This window comes from Diadema antillarum, unplaced genomic scaffold (genome assembly GCF_040938485.1).
Source record: "Diadema antillarum isolate AM-2024a unplaced genomic scaffold, OU_Dant_1.0 seq00001426_RagTag, whole genome shotgun sequence".
Taxonomy (NCBI): Eukaryota; Metazoa; Echinodermata; class Echinoidea; order Diadematoida; family Diadematidae; genus Diadema; species Diadema antillarum.
Genome location: NW_027272178.1, coordinates 945,694 through 957,697, shown reverse-complemented (window position 1 = coordinate 957,697; position 12,004 = coordinate 945,694). Strand labels below are relative to the sequence as shown.

At 42.8% G+C, this 12,004-nt stretch overlaps 1 pseudogene; it reads left to right on the top strand.

Moving 5' to 3' along the window:
* The first annotated feature begins 301 nt into the window (after positions 1-301).
* The window catches only part of LOC139709341 (protogenin B-like), a 72,952-nt pseudogene continuing 61,249 nt past the window's right edge, over positions 302-12,004 (top strand).

Below are 12,004 nucleotides of genomic sequence, written 5' to 3'. Positions count from 1 at the left end.
CTTTGTTTCTTCCTTGTTTTCTCCTCATCCTTACTCTTGCAAAGCATTTTCATTTATGACACAAAAAATGTACTAAACATCGACTGAGATGGTTGCCGTACTTTCCGAGCTGAGGATGCTATCATGCGCTGAATAAGAGCGCTCCGTGCCGTGTCTCGTATCTGATCATACTGATTCAGTATACTCCCGTACTATTTCCCACATAATGCATGCGTTCGTCCTGACGCAGTACGTACGAGTCGACGGGGTTTACACTTGCGTTGTACCCATCCCAGTCTGTGTACTGATCGCCAAACCTCAACAAGCGGTAGCAGTAGCAATCGCACTGTACTGAGCTAGCTGCGTATTCGTTCTACGGCCCCAATACGTTACCCACGCTCATAAAACCTACGTATACTCATTTACCATGCGATAGTTATAGACGGGATCGCACGAATTGATGCTCTCACGAAAACCAACGCGGAGTACCAACATGCACTGCAAAATACGACGGGAAAAGTGCACTGATTGTCATAATGGAACGATATGGTCTAATCTGGCACTTTGTGATACTATTTATCTATCAATTGCAGTGCAGTCTAGGTAAGAAGTTTAGATTTGATTCTTAATATTTTGATCACATCGGTGCGTAACGTACCTGGATAGCAGAAAATTGCTGTCATGTCTTAACGGGTTACAGTGAATGAAGTGTATTGATGCAGTGTGGGATCTCGCGATCTCGCGTTAGCTTAGCTAACAGTTAGATGGTTTACCGGAGTCTGTTATCTGTATTTTATTACTTACCGTTAGTTACCTATAGATCTGGATATGCTATATTGTGTCTTAACGCCTTTGAATAGACCAGAGATAAATGACAAATGATTGTAAATATTACCAAATATGCAGTTCAGTTTCGGCACTAATCCCTGGTCCCTGCTTCTTGGGGCGCTCCACTCACTGCACTGCAGTGCTTGTGATGTGATGTGCCTGTCGATGATCAGTGTGTGGAGCTGTCTACACAACTGTGGGAGGTTCATGTTCGGGCTGATAGGCCTGATAGCTGATCGCAGATATTTAGGCACTAGGTTTCTACAACTTCAGGTTTAGGTAGAACCTCTAGTCTAGTTCTGTTCGATAACATTGTCGTCAATGTCAGTAATACTTCACTTCAGTTCGGGAAACCCACTCACAAGGGGGGCCCCTCCTTATAAGTAACCCGTCCCCCTTATAAGTAACCCCGTCCCCCTTATAAGTAACCCCCGGGGCACCCCTTATAAGGAGTCTTCACGCTTTTTTGCAATGCGACGCGAAAATGAAAGGACTGCGGCAATTCGCTTGATTATGTCCATAAAGCTTCACAAGTTTCCTAGTTACGAAATTTGAGCAAAATCGGTTTGAGGCATCATATCTAAAATCATGGATTTAAATGCGATGTCAAACGACCCATGCGAATGCTGAAATGCGAGCGATTACTGGCGTGAGTGTCGCCAGGCGCGGCGGCGCGGCAATGCTTGAGTGCAGACGTGGCGACTGAGTACCCTCAGTACTGAGTACCCTCAGTCGCCACGTCTGCACTCAAGCATGCATTGCCGCGCCGCCGCGCCTGGCGACACTCACGCCAGTAATCGCTCGCATTTCAGCATTCGCATGGGTCGTTTGACATCGCATTTAAATCCATGATTTTAGATATGATGCCTCAAACCGATTTTGCTCAAATTTCGTGAGTAACTAGGAAACTTGTGAAGCTTTATGGACATAATCAAGCGAATTGCCGCAGTCCTTTCATTTTCGCGTTGCATTGCAAAAAAGCGTGGAGACTCCTTATAAGGGGTGCCCCGGGGGTTACTTATAAGGGGGACGGGGTTACTTATAAGGGGGACGGGTTACTTATAAGGAGGGGCCCCCCTTGTGAGTGGGTTTCCCGAACTGACTTACTTGGATACTTGGCTGATTAGCCCTCTATGTTAGTATTCCTGTGGGAAGGGCTCTCACAACTTGGTCTACTCTTGATCTCGAAGGATGCCACAGTGGGACAGGGTGCAGACACAACATGCTCTGGGAGGGGGTTCCACGGCTTGACCACTCTATAGTATTGGAGTAGAAGTGGCCAGCAAGTTGGGTTTTGTAGTGTAATACACCAATTCAAGATTTGCTCATTGGCCTGGTGGAGGCATATGTTCTGCTGAAATTAGCCAGCAAACACGATGAATTGGTATGCTGGCTTCTACTGGTACTGTAAGTGAAAGTGTAACCCTCCTGCTTCTTCTGGTATGGGCCCTGTTGCGAGAAACTTGACATGTCGATCAAAGGCAAGTTTCACCAGCAACTTTGCATTTGATGAAAATCAACTGCAAAGTTGTATTTCAGTTCGGGAAACCCACTCACAAGGGGGGCCCCTCCTTATAAGTAACCCGTCCCCCTTATAAGTAACCCCGTCCCCCTTATAAGTAACCCCCGGGGCACCCCTTATAAGGAGTCTCCACGATTTTTTGCAATGCAACGCGAAAATGAAAGGACTGCGGCAATTCGCTTGATTATGTCCATAAAGCTTCACAAGTTTCCTAGTTACTCACGAAATTTGAGCAAAATCGGTTCGAGGCATCATATCTAAAATCATGGATTTAAATGCGATGGCTTTAAAGCCACCTGAATGAACGAAAGTCTCCGTACTCAGTCGCCACGTCTGCACTCAAGCATTGCCGCGCCGCCGCGCCTGGCGACACTCACGCCAGTAATCGCTCGCATTTCAGCATTCGCATGGGTCGTTTGACATCGCATTTAAATCCATGATTTTAGATATGATGCCTCGAACCGATTTTGCTCAAATTTCGTGAGTAACTAGGAAACTTGTGAAGCTTTATGGACATAATCAAGCGAATTGCCGCAGTCCTTTCATTTTCGCGTTGCATTGCAAAAAAGCGTGGAGACTCCTTATAAGGGGTGCCCCGGGGGTTACTTATAAGGGGGACGGGGTTACTTATAAGGGGGACGGGTTACTTATAAGGAGGGGCCCCCCTTGTGAGTGGGTTTCCCGAACTGATTTGATAACAATATTTGCATGCAAAATCAAGCGCAATTCCTTTCAGCAGCGGACTTATACAAAGTTGTGTACGATTTGGGTGACTTGTGTTTGATTTTGATATCAACACACAGTTTACTAGCAACAGTGCCGTCTGAGGAGTATTAACTTATTAGATGCCAGCTTTCCACCAGAGTGGCCTACTAATATCAGCACATGATGTGTGTAAGCTAGGTATACGCACTCCCGCATTCAAATACATCAGGGAGTAGTAAGAGAGTAGCAAATCAGTAACAGCTTGATTTCTGTGGGCATGCGGCAATACAGTTAAATGCCAATTATTTCATGAACCCTACAATGCACTGGTCCAACGGTCCAAGACCAGTAAAAATCACTGTTGGACCAGTAACTTTTTCAGGAATGGAGTGTCAGTAGAAATTGAAAAATTGGGTACCTACTAGTCCGACAGACAGGTTGGACCAGTGAAAAAATGGGTTAGTGTGCAGCTCTGACTGAGGAATTAATTTTAGAAAGATTACCGTATTAGAAAATCACCAACCCTGTCCTATTTGTAAACAGACTTTACATTGTTCACTGAGTAGCAAGGTACATGTATACAAAACGTCATGGCAGCTCTGCTTCTTGCACACACTTTGAATCAGAATATCACAAACAGAGACATCCAACAGGAAAGACTCACACTGGAAGAATTGAAAGAACTTACTGCCTCCACTCAGAGACTTAAGGCTCTGAAGCTGTGGGATTGTGTGACACAACCAGATTCCAGAATGATACCTTACCTGCCTGGTGAAATTCTCCTGTTTTGTAGTTGGCGCCGTTTTGTACAAATGGTATGGTGACAATGATTTGCGTTATTATTACAGTGCACCCCTGTTATAATGAACACAGTTATAATCAAGTAAAAATTCAGGCCCCAACATTATCAGTTTTATATATATTTTTTTCTGTTCGGTTACTATGAAATTTCAATATAATGAAAGAAAACTGCTGTACCGAGGACTTCCTTATAATGGGAGTCAACTGTAAGTCTGTTAGCGTTGTTTACTTAACTGCGTGCAAAAAGCATTTATTTGCATGAAATGGGCGTGAAAAATCGAACATGCCACGGCACACACAACGTTTGAGCACAACAAGTTTTCATACAATTGTCATTGGTCGATTCCTTATAATATACCATTTTATATTAGGTTAAGAAAGAACAGTAGGCAGGGATGAGAATGACCTAAATAATTAATATGCATTAGAAGTTTTTAGGAAGGAATTTCAGAATACCAATTCTGTCTTTCCTGGGCACATCCTAACTTTCTGACTTAGGAAAATGTCCAGGAAAAATGTCATAAGATTTTCAGAATACTAGATTACCACCCCTACAATGTTATCAGATACTATACTGCAGTGCAGTGTTAGAGAAGAAATTGAATTGTCATATGTGTCTACACACTGGTTGGGATGGCCCATATCACCTAGTACCTAGCAACACCACTCATGGAATTGTGGCAGGTCACCCTCTTCTCTACAGGCTCTCTAATGACCTTCAAGACTTGATTGTGCTTCCATGTGTACATCCCACACCCAAGACTGACCTCACAGGCACTCAGAATGTACTAGAGGGCTCCTCTTCCTCCACAAGCAAAACAGTCGTTAGGCTCATTGTACCACTTGTGTAGGTTAACAGGAGTAGGCTAAAGATCGTTGTTGTTCCAACAATGAAAGAGATTCGGAGTGGCTCCATTTGCCATAATCAAGACCATGTCAAGTTTCTTTGTTCTACTCCTTCCTAGTAAGTCCAGGAACCCTGTTGAGCCTGGCCTACTGCTGTGGCCAATCTCTTCTCCTTCTCAGCCTCCTAAATCTCCTGCATGACAGGGCCACATTGCTCCTTGACTGAAGCTGTTGATCACCTCATGGTTGAGGTCCATCCCAGACCTTAATGACCTGTTTAGGTTGCACTAACCATTTCCTAAAATGCTTTAGCTTTGACTCGGCCTCCTCTACTGCTATCTGAGCATGCCACCTTCTCCCCAACGTCACCTCCAGCTGATAATTCTTGATGACCAGATCATTAGGCTCTCCGAGCATCATGAACGATATAGCCTTTGCCACCTTGACCTGCTATGGAGGTCAACACCTAGCCACCTTTTGATGTGGCCATTGATTTTCAATTCCATAGCTTCAATATAGGACAACCCAACCTCATAGGCAGTTCTAGATGGCCACATAATACATGGCATCAAACAAAATTGAAGGCAACAGAGTTTGAGTTCACGTGGGAGACCACACTTATCAATCGCCTGCTGACCTTCACTGATCTGCTCCGTTTTCTCCTGAATCCTTCCTATGTCCTTCGAATCCAGTGTACCACCAACCTAGGCTCTAAACCAGCTGTTCGTGTATGGATGGGATTTCCTCACCACACAACAGAAAGTGGCAGTCACTCAAATTGCCTTGTTTGAGGATAAGGCTTCTAGACTTCTTCATCTTGAATTTCATTCCACTCCAGTTCAGCAGGTCCTTGAGCCTAGCCAAAATCTCACTTGTGGCTTTTGAGTTTGGACAAAGAAATTGGTATGAGGTTGTTAATGAGTGCATGAATCAGAGGCAACTCCTCTTCACTGAGAAAGTGACTCCATACCCTGAAGTCTCTGCTGACCTAACAATCACATCCATTGCAAGCACAAATAATACTTGAGAAATTGCACAAACCCATGGGTACATGCAAACCTCCAGGCTCTGCCAACCTGTTGTACACTGCTGGGAGGAGAAAGGAATCTTGAAGTCTTGACGGTACTTTCTCGCAAACCTTGTCACCTTGGACAGAATCCACAAGAAGTAATAACAAACTCAATAAGTGCACGTGGAACTTGGCTAAATTCACATTTGACAAATCAAGCCAGACAACAGCAAGATTCTGTTGCAGTTTCTCTGACTCTTGAATGGTTTGCCATATCGTACCGGCATGTTTAAGGCACCTGGGAAAGCCTAGAATACCTGCCTTCTGTACAGATGTGTTGACCAAGCAATTCCCAGCAACAAAGGAGGAGATGCTTTTTGCTATATTGTCAAACACGATTTTATCCTCGACATTGAGCAGAGAAATAAGCCGGAACTGACCTATGAAAGTGTGTAAAATTCTAACATCAGAGAAGCCATGTTTTGTGGTACAAAGCATAGTTATATCATGTACAAAAGATTGGACCATTGTGAAATCGGATTTTTTCAGTCCTGAAACATGCAGACAAGGAATGGTTGTGTAACAGTGAAAACCCCAAACAAACTCCCCAAAATGACAACCTAAGAATGCACTGTACCTATCACGTGCTTGACATCATTTGTATTCATAACAAGCCCCAGCGCAAGTTCACAGAGGATCAAGGTCATCTTGAAATTTTTATGCAGAACTATACGATACAGATCAACTTCAATGTGTGTAGATCTTTATGGGTAGGGTCTTAACTGTAAAAGTTCAGGATTATTTTAGTGGAAGCATTAAAAACGTGTGTGCTGGGTGCCAACACCATTTCCCCTCACTCTTTAAACATTGTCCCTTCAGTGTCTTACTCTACATTCCTTTGAAGAACTTTGATCTAAATGGCATTGAGAAGACCAAAACAAAACATTGGGTCCCATTTCATAAAAGATGTTAGGGCAGCAACTCTTGCTAGAATGGCTAGTTCTCATAGTAACAGCCGATAGGAAGCTGAATTCTTGATGTTGCCATGACACTTGTCATTCCAGCAAAAGTTGCTTTCATTGCAACTTTTATGAAATGGAGGCATTATTTTACTTCTAATGTTTAGTCAATATTTGTGTGTATAGTTTGAATGCTATCAGACTACTGATATTGTGTAAACAGGGCTTTGAAAAAGTGGGGTTGAAAAGAAATACTTAATGTCTTTTTAAGAATCTATGACTCAGTGACTGGATTTACTGTATTCGACAGTGGTGTTATAATTAGCTATTCAATAAATGATTTGTTAGCAAGGCGATATTTGTTTATTGGTGTTTACAATTGCAGCGTACATTGTAATTCTCAAAACATCTGCATGTCGGTATTTAAAAAAAACAATGCATTTGAATGCATCATTCAGCTTGGGCAGCAAAATTCCCACAATTTCTGAAATTGAGCCACTACGATGTAAATGGTGTATTACAAGAAGTGACTCTCTTCGGCTGCGTTTATCATCTTTCCCATGTTTCAAACACGCTTTAGTACCCACTGTCAAATGTGTTTGCAAAGGCCTTTTGGGTCACGTTTCTCGAGTTGCGTTTATCGTGATCTCTATTGTGAGGCGAAAGGGAGGCTTTGTCACTGAGCAGCTCCACTGCGCAGTTTGACCTGAGGAGCAGAGAACATGTAGTTGGCAGTGGTTGGTGTGGAATGGTCCGAGCTATAGATACGTTTGAAAACAACTTTGCATGTATTGTAATATCATCTCCACAGAAACATGTTTCTGGCTCAAACACGTTTGGATAACACTTTTTTTTCTGCATTTCAGAAAGGCATTTCCGACCCCATAATCAGTTTATCATCTTGAGCAAATTTTGCTGTTGTAAGGAAACCTTAATTCTACACCAGAAATGAGTTGATGAACACACCCTTTGTGTGATCGGACACAATAGAATCTAGGCTGTATAAAGTGTATGGATGGCTGGACTAATGATTTACACACAGTGCATCACTACTAAAAAGGAGTCAGCCGTAGAGAAGGTAAAAAATGGAACACCTGAAGTCTAAATTGTGGCCCAAATTTGACATAATTTTCATCTTCTCTGTGAAAACACATAGTCAGATTTCCACCAAACTTGGCAGTTTTATTGCTAGAGTGATAGAACGCATATTTGTACGAATGTGCACAATGTCCCACTTGGGGGTTCCCAGGGGCGCCATCACCCATGGGGGGGGGGGTTCAGAGACAAACCCCCAAATTGAAGAATCTTACAATTATCTTCTCTCGAACCTGAAGTGATGACCATGTACAGTAAGTTAGTGTAAGGAGTAAGTAGATTGGTGACTGTAGTTTCAGGCTTGTCCATTGGGGCCCAATCATCACATTTTCATCTTCTTTGTGAAAATGCATAGTCAGGTATTCACCAAACTTGACAGGTATCATTGCAAATGTGACTATCTGTACAAGTGGGCACCATGCTCCATTTGGGGGCTCCCCGGGACACCATGCCAGGTGCTGGGTAGGGGAGGTAAAGCCCCCAAATTAAGGAATATTTATGAAGTTATATTCTCTGTAGCCGAAGTGATGATCTAAGTTTGCTCTATGAGTATTAGATTAGTAACTGTAGTTTCAAGTTTGTTCTCGACAGATCCTGATGGGAAGGGGACCCAAATTGGGACATGATTTTCACAGTTTTATTTTCTTTTTGAAAATATATGGTTGAATTTGTCACTAAACTTGGCATTATCGCTAGGGTTACGGAATTTATACAAAAGGGTACCATGCCCCCCGACACACCAGGGGACCCAAGAAACCCCAAATCACCAAAGCGTAGAATCTTTTAAAAAATTGGCAAAGAATTCTATAAAAGCAGAGATATTTTGAGTACCGGTAGATATTTTAGTGAATAATTTTTCAAGGTTATTTATGGTAGATCCAAATGTTGTCCATAAGGAGCAAGACCAAATTAGGAGCTAGCTCTTGCACTTTGATCTTCTTTTTGAAATTTATGCATGGTCTGATTTTGTGCATTATATTGTACACTAGCAGCACCAGTGGAAATCCATTGATCAGAGGGCTTTTAATTATTTTTTTTTGTATTTGATTTTCCACATTTTTTGGATGGAATAAAACAAACATTTTCTCATTCCTTCATGAAATTGTGCTCCTGTCGTCTACCTGCCACTTAATTGCTTTTATTACAGAACTTGAGTTTGGAGGGGTTAGCAGCAGTGAGCACCTGTTGAAATCCAACGATATTGTCTTGTTTTCCCTCACCTCCCCGCTCACACACACACACACACACACACACACACACACACACAGATATCCACCCCCACAAAAAATAAACAAAAACAAAAATTCGGGGGAAAATTACTAAAAACGCTTCGATATGCCAAAAGATTCTTCCGTCGAAATGAGGAGATTTTTACTTTGAAATTACCCTCCCCCACCCCCACGCACGTGCCTCCATCACAGGCGCCTGTGGAAATCCACTGCTCTCAGGGCCTCGTTCAGTATGTATTTGTTTGTTTTTTTTCGTGCATATTTCTTTTCCTACGCATTAGAATAGAAAAAATCAAATATTTTCGCCTTCATTTGCTCCCTCCTTTTTGCTTGTTTTTTCCACCCAACTTTGTGTGATGGATCATAGAACCACCCATGTATCTGCTTCAGACCGTTCATTATTATCATTATCTCTATTATGGTTATTGTGATTATTATTATTATTATCAATTTTATTGTTATTATCTGTTATTATCATTTGGGGAGGGGGAGATCATAGTCATTAAGTTTTTGGACGCATTAATATAATGAAGAAAAATGGGGAAGGAAAAAAGTTAATTCGTTAAGGATTGTTAATATCTTTTTTTTTTTCATTCATGTTAAAGGTACGGTACTCTTCACTTGATGAGAGGTTCAAATAGCTTTTGATACATTTATTTTTAAACGTTGAAAAATTAATCCACCCATTATATATAGTGCCTCTTCCGCCCAGGAGACTTTTTATCAGGGGGGGGGGGGGAGTAGAGCCATTTAGGGTTTTGGACACCATAGGGATGAATCAAGGGGGAATTAGTTAATTCGATAAGGATTGTAAATATCTTTTTTCCATCAGGTAAAAGTTGCTCTACTCTTGATGAAAGGGTTTCCTTCAGACAATCCTGTGTAAACTGTCAAAAACTGCTTCACTGCAATCACGTATACATGAGTTTGTGCCGAGAAGGCCTACGTCATGGAATTCTAGTGTTTGTTGATGTTGTTGTTGATGTTGTTATGCTTTTCCCATGAAAAGTACACTCGCTATGATTCCACTGCTCAGTTCTACCAATACAAAGAGAGAAATTGAGGGAGATAGTGGGGAAGGGATCGAGAGGCTATAGGCAAATTTCCAGGGAGCGTTATTTTCTTGAAATTTATTGTAACGTTTCAAGACACTTTCCTTCATCGTCACATTCCATACACAACCGACATGTATAGCTCTATCCCCCACCCCTTTTTTAGCTCACCTGAGCCGAACGCTCAAGTGAGCTATTGCTATCGCTCTTCGTCCGGCGTCCATTGTGCGTCGTCTGTCGTCCGTCGTATGTAAACTTTTTACATTTTCATCTTCTTCTCGAGAACCCCATGACAGATTTTCACCAAACTTGGCAGATAGCATCCCTAGGGGGATAGGATCTCAATTTCTTCAAGTGGGCACCATACCCCACCTGGGGGGCCCCAGAGGGGCCCAAACTCCCTCAAATGAAGGAATCTTTAAAAAAGTCTTCTTCTCTAGAACCAGAAGTGATAGAGCTATAAAGTTAATAGTATAAATTAGTACATTGATGACTGTAGTTTCATGTTTGTTCTGGCAGAATCAGGGGTGCCCCCCTAGGGACCCAGGGGAGGGGAGTTTGGAGGGGTCCTAAAGGGGCCCAAATTGTACATTTTCATCTTTTTCTTGAAAATGCCATAATGAATTTTCACTAAACTTGGCAGGTAGCATCCCTCAGGGAAAAGAATCTCATCCCCATCAAATGGGCACCATGCCCCACCCGGGGGCCCCAGGGGGCCTTAATTGGGACCTAAATTGTGAATTTTCATCTTTTCTTGAGAACCCCATGATAAATTTTCACCAAACTTGGCAGGTAGCATCACCTGCCTAGGGGGATAGAATCTCAATTCCATCAAATGGGCACCATACCCCACCTGGGGGGCCCCCCAGGGGTTCCCCCTTTCTCAAGGAATCTTTAAAGACTTTCTCTAGAACCAGAAGTGATTTCAAGAGCTAAGTTAATACAATTAGTCAGTATATTGATGACTGTTGTTTCAAGTTTGTTCATGGCAGAATCAGCGGGGTCCTGAAGGGCAATGACTGAGGCGAACATGTCCAAGTAAAGTAGACATTTAGCCATCCTAAACAGTCTGGGTACAATGACACCCGATTTGAGAGCAAACTCAATGACTTACCCGAGCTGCACAGGACCCTGTAGTTGTGCAAAAATACAATAAAATACAGTGCAATTGGAGCTTTCATTTGGGCCGTCGCATGGCGAAATAGGCAAGCTCCCATGTATGCAATGTATACATGTACCGTGTGTATGCTTTCTGTGAGCAATCAGCTGGGCGATCGTGTGTGTGTGTGTTTATCGTGGTATGTGTCCACGAAAGATGATAGAGTTTTCGCTGCACCCTGTTTCTGTAGTACCCCACTGTCTCTGTAAGCGAATAACTGGGTGATCTACAAAGCAGGAGTCCAGCGCAATCACTGCATGCGGTTGTTTTTGTTTGGTTTTTTTTTTTGTGCCGCTCTCGACGTCGACATGGAGGCGGAGCGCGGCCGAAACCCGGTTGACCAAATAGAAGAGACCCTCCCGCTGCTGATGGCACTGGTTTCAGGGGCCCGGAGCCGACGGCTTCAGAGGCCCAGAGCCGACGGCTTCGGAGGAGATAGCTCTACAAAAAACAAAGGGAAATCGCTCTCACGATTACTTATAAAGATATGTACTTGGTAGGTATTTTTGTCAGTGTGATAGAATGTACAAAGGACTCCATGCCCTTGTGGAGGCCCTCAAAGCTGCCCCCCCCCCCCCAGTTTGCTATTATTCTTAGGTAATAGTCTGCAATAATGCATGAAAAGTAAACTTGCAATATTCAGATGAGTGCAAGACCCACAGGTCTTTTGGTTTTTATGTTTCCGACATGAAGTGTTGCCTTATGTTTTCGGCTTGTCTGACCATCCATCCATCTGTAGTCCATTTTGTGGACGATGTAATTGAAGAACTGTTTGAGGTATCCAAATGAAACTTAGCATATAGTGGATGAACCTATGCAT